We start from the raw sequence: 6,000 nt of genomic DNA, 5'->3' as shown, positions 1-6,000 counted from the left end.
AAACATTTGATTGAAAATATGCAATCTATTTTCTAGGATGCATGTTATGCCCCCACAATGTGATATTATGCACTTAAGCCTCCCCCTAACTCCATAATTCACTTACTTCCTATTTTAGACCAAAGAGCCAAAAACCACTTGAAGGATCAAAATTTTAATTTGGTGGTGTTTGGTGTTTGATACAATTTTCATTGCTTTGGTCCCTAAACTTCTCCCCCTTTGGCATCAACCATCGAAAAGTAAAACATTAAAAGCATGTAGGAAGCAAATAAAGACTTGCCCTCATAAAAGACTTATCAATTAAAACTAATTGAGGAACTTGACATTATAACTCCCCCTAAATGAGTGTTCCCTTTTAGAAAGAATTTTCTCTCCCATTAGAGACGAAGAAATACTCCCCTGACAAAGATCTTCTGCTTAGGAAAAAGCATGTGAAAATAGAGGTGCAAGACATGATTTGATTAGACTGACTTCCCTTATGCATATGTAACGGAATATGATTTAACTACTTATGCATGTATAGCAACATGGGAAGTATAAGATATGAAATATAATTTAACCAAATATTGGAGAAGACATGTAAATGATGCCAAATGTAGTCTCAAAGTCACCAATTGAAAATCAATGGCGGACCATTTGAAGATAAATGGTAGGCTTGTGAGACATAAGAGTTCTTGTAGATTTGAAGTGGAAGCTTGTTGTCTTTCTCCGGGCACTTCATTTTCCTTACAATGAGACTACTACATGAAATAGACTTGAAAAAGGTATTAGTCTCAAAGTCTTAAATTATAGAGTAACCTCCCTCTGAAAGTGTGCATACAAGTTTTGAATACTTGTAGGAGACATGCACTTTGATTTTGATATCAAGAGGGATAGATTATCCATAATCCGAGCTTTGGCACATATAAGTTAAATGATACCAATTGTAGGATATAAGCTTTTGAAGCATTAGTGTCATTTACTTAGGGATGTTAAAAAAACTATGTGTCGTGCTTCATTAAAAATTTTAAACTATGTAGGTTTGCTCAAGAATATGAATTGAGAATGAGCAATCCTACCATGTGATTTACCTAGCATGCATGCATTGTTAATCTAAAATAAGTACCAAATGAAATACTAGGCTTCAAAGGTAAAACTAGATACAAGAAAATAGATACGCATATCTAAAAATAAGGATATAATAAATCTAGTTATCTTAGTCATGGGTGGGGAAATTTGGGTCCAAAATAATCTCTAACCCACTTGGCGATCATCTTGATCCAATATGATGTATCCCATGATATACATCCCAATTTTGCCAAGTCTCTAAATTTCTCGTAGTCCTTCGGACTACTCACTTCCCTTTCGGGATCCAAACCTTCTTGATGCTTTTCATGGTTGAAATTATTTCCTTTGGCGCCGAGATGCGTTTGGCTCCTTTCCCTTTTTTGGCTTGCTTGTTGGCCTTGATTGCTATCACATTTCCATTCTTTTTCTTCTTGATCAAATATGGTGTAACAACTTTTTTATCCACCTTTTTGATGTAGGTGTTGGAGATTTTGCTTGATGGCTTTTGCTTGAGCTTTTGCTTTTGCTTATCCCCGGTCTTCGCCTTGCATTGGAAAGACTTGTGGCCTTCTTTGTGACATAGCCTACAAATCACAGTTTCACCCTCCACAGGCTTGTTCACTCCCGTAGGGCCGTAGTGATGTTATCCCGTGGAGGTTAGATCTGTTTGGCTTTGCCTTTCTTGTCGTACAAGGCCTTCCCAAGGCGAGCCACTTCTTGCCTTAATTGCTCATTTTCCTTTGCAACCTCATCCGAACATGTTTCTACAACAATATTCTTAACAAGAACTTGGTTGCAGGGATTATAATCATCATTTAAATCAAAGCAAGAAGTAGAAGCATCTTTATTAATAATTTCAGGTATTTCAAACAATGATACTTCTGGGGTGCTACCAATGTTTTCTAGCTTAGTAGTTAGCTCATTATTCTGTATGCTAAGAATTTCCATTTTCCTTAGCAAATTTTCAATAGCTTCTTGAGAGCTAGCTAACTTAGTCCAAAGTTTTTCATTCTTTTTAATAAGGCCATCATCGCTAGCTGTGGATGTAGCACTAGACTCTAATTGCTCAATTTTAGTTGACAGCTCACAATTCAAATTTGCAAATGCTTCAAATTTTTCTAGCAAACCTTTGTAACCATTTTGAGAGCTAATCTTATTTTCAAAGTTTTAAGTTGAGCTTTTTGTTTAGTGCAGACATCCTGAAAAAATTTAACGGCTTCCACAAGCTCATCTACAGAGGCCTTTCCCTCACCTTCATCATCACTACTACTTTCATCAGAGGATGGAATACTCATTTGACCTCTTGCCATAAGTCATTTGTGTGATGACTGTGATGAGCGTGATAAGGATCAGTGGTTGCGCGACCTTAGAGGTTCATCTTCGCTTGAAGAATCGTCCCAAGTTTTGATACTTGTTAACGCCTTGCCTTTACTCCTCTCCTTTTTGGGTTCGGCCATAGTTGGACAGTTGTCCCTGAAGTGACCTTTCTCCCCGCACGCGAAGCATCCTCTCTTTCTTTGCTTTTTCCTGTCAATGTTAAAGAGAAGATCCTCTACCTGCAGGGGCACACCCATTAGATTAATCTTGCGGATCATCCCCATTACCTTTCCGACGCGTCGGATTGTTTCTTCGTCCTCGGAGGATGATGTTGATGGTTGATTATCTTCTTCATCATCACTTTCTTTTTCTTCCTCTTCTTCACTTGAGGAACTTAGAGTGGGAGCCTTCTTTTTACCCTTCCTTTCATCACATGCAAAAGCATATGGCCTTGAGGAAGTTGACTCCTCTCCCAACACATTTTTCGCGACATCTCAAAGGCCACGATTTTCCCAATCACGATGGTCGGGGTCATTGTACTCAAGTCCTCCATGTTGTGAAGAATGGTGATGATGCTCCCATATCTTTGCTGTGGTAGCAGGGAGATCATCTTCCTCACAATGTCCGCATCACCTAGCTTATTAATGACAATAGAATTGAGCTCATTGATGATTAGATTCAGACGAGAATACATATCTCTAACAAGCTCATTATCTTTCATAGCAAAAGAATTATACTCATTTAAGACTAGGCAATGTTTTTGCTCACGAACATTGGATGTGCCATCATGGAGCTCATGCAATTTTAGCCAAATCTCATTAGCAGTTTTCAATATAAAAACTTGATTAAAAATATCCATGCTAAGAGATTCATACAATTAATTTTTGGCTCTAGCATTTAAATGAATTTCTTTTTCCTCACTCGTGGTGGGTTTCTCGGGATTTTGGGTGGTTTCATCCCGTCACGAGTGACTCTCCAAACACCTAGATCAACGACCTCTAGGTAACAAGCTATTCTAGCACTATAATATGGGAAGTTAGTGCCGTCAAAGTGTGGTGGCCTATGGGTATCCATCCCTTCCTCTAAAAAGCGTCGACTCTTTTAGTGGTGAAGCTAAAGTGTTTCAAATGAGCCAAACCAGGCTCTGATACCAATTGCAAGAAACATGTGACACCTAAGAGGGGGGGGTGAATTGGGACTTCTAAAACTTTCTCTAAACTAGGCCACAAATAAATCCTTAAAGCAAAACCTATGCAATTAATCAAACTAGAAAGTGCAAATTACGTTTTGTCTAAGTGTTTGCTATCTCTACCGCAATAGCTAAGTTTCAATCTACAACAATATAAGTATAAAGACAAGATTGAAACTTAAATGCTTAATATAAATGCGGAAGCTAAAGAGTGAGGTAGATATGCAAACTCTCATGGATGACACCGATATTTTTACCGAGGTATCCAGAACCACGCAAGGTCCCGACTAATCCTCGTTGGTGCCCCTACGCAAAGGGAAGCCCACAAGAGGGCCAAGCACCTCAGTCGAGTAACTCCGTAGAGGACCACAGGCCTTCTCCATGCGCAAGTGGTGCTCCGCTTCCGGCTCCTCTCGCACTCCCCGCCGTCTCCACTATCGCACTTTCGGCCGAAACGCTGCGGGCCTCGTTCCCTCCGGTACACGGTGGCGGCCGTGACACAAACACGGTTGTCACGGTCTCGCAAGACTCTCGCCCCACTCGGTACAATTACAACGGCTCGCGCAAGAGCCGAGGGGTTGTGTGGTTTTACAAAACTCACTCAACTAACTAGGGTTCACCTAGAGCAAGCACTAAAGCGGTCTAACTAACCTAAGCACTTCGTAAAGCACCTACGCTCATCACCGAGTGATTCTATTAAGCACTTGGGTGTATGAGCTCTTGAGAATGTCTATTATATGCCTTGGTATGTTGCTTGGGACTTGGGTTCTTACACCTTGAAATGGCCGGTTGGGGGTGTATTTATAGCCCCCAACATAAAACTAGTCGTTTGAGAAAAGTTGTGTTCTTTGCGGCACACCGGACAGTCCGGTGGTGCACCGGACAATGCATTGTTCACTGTCCGGTGCGCCTAGCCGTTGGTCTGACACTGCAACCGACCGTTGGCGCGTAGTCTTTTTACACCGGACACTCCAGACTTCACATCGGACAGTCCGGTGCTCTCCTCTCCACAGTGTCATCTGGAACTAGCCGTTGAGCTACTGTTCCCTGGTGCACCAGACAGTCCGGTGCTCCAAACCAGATAGTCCGCATACAACACTTCCTTTGTTTCTTGGACTTCACTTGATCTTCATAATATCTTCTTTTGAGGTGTTGCTTTCCTCAATGTCTTGGTCCAAGTAACTTTAGCATCCTGTGAACTACAAGCACAAACACTAGTTAACATATTAGTCCACATGTTATGTTGATCATCAAACACCAAAATCTATTAAGCCAAATGGCCCGGGGTCCATTTTCCTTACAGGCAGTCAAGGGGAAAATAGGGGCGAGGCTAGGTTGTTTACCTCGAGAGAAGACTCCGGGACCCTTGAACGGCGACAGGGACACGGTGCGAGCCTCGGTCAATGGCGACAGCGCGGGGAAAGCTCCAGTGAACACGGGCAGAGAGAACCAAAGGGGGATAGGGTAAATTGAAGCGCGTCTCGAGTTGCGGACATCGAGGCAGAACTCACCGAGGCAATGGGCACGACGAGGCCTCAACGACGGCGGCAGAACGGACGCGTGGGCGCGGTGAAAGCCGGCGGTCTTCCAAGCTCGGGGAAGAGGTAGCGCACGAGCGAAGGCGAGCTGGGAGCTGTCTGCGAGTGGAGCAAATGGTAGAGCGAACGAGAGGGGGGTTTGAGTAGGGGTCGGGCACGTGGGTAGTGGCTGGGATTTGCGCGGACGTGGGCGCGGCCATGACGGGCGCGCGGACCGGAGGTTAGACGAGGGAGGGGGAGCTGACAAGCAGGGCCCGCAAGACAGAGACACAAACGCGCAGTCATGGCAACGGGCAGAGGCGCCGATAGATGGGGCATGCTGAGCAGAGAGCGCGTAGGCGCGCGGACATGCGAGGAAAGGCGCCAACACGCGACTCTCAGATGACAGAGGGGGAAGGAGAGAGCGCGCAAGCGCGAGAACTGCCTTTGACAAATGGAGCCCACCTGTCAGGCGACGCAGGCGCGCGGCCCCGCTGGGCTGGACTGGACTGTGCTGGGCCGAAATGGCTTTTCTTTTTCCAGGGATTTTCTAAATGCTTTTATTTTTATTTTCTCTAGTGAACTCAATTCAAATTCAAACACAAACCCAAATTCAAATAATTCAAACATGTGCATCAAATCAAAGAATAATTTAGGCTCAGCATGCTGCAACAATTCATGACTCACATAGTTTTTGACAAAGTAAATAATTATTCCCTCACTAAATTAACCTAATTCTAGTCAAAAGGAAAAGTGAGAGACTAGAGAGAGAGACAAAGGGTAACACCTAAATTTGGTAGGTATTTAAAGCAGAAATTTTATACCCCAAATTCAGGGTGTTACACATATGTAGAGAGCTTATAAACTAGAGTGGAAAACATTCAATATATTCTGCTACACCCGATGATTGGCGAATACAGAATAATTCCC

The sequence above is a fragment of the Zea mays genome, chromosome 2 (assembly GCF_902167145.1).
Source record: "Zea mays cultivar B73 chromosome 2, Zm-B73-REFERENCE-NAM-5.0, whole genome shotgun sequence".
In the NCBI taxonomy this organism is placed as follows: Eukaryota; Viridiplantae; Streptophyta; class Magnoliopsida; order Poales; family Poaceae; genus Zea; species Zea mays.
Note: the sequence above shows the minus strand (reverse complement) of the source record.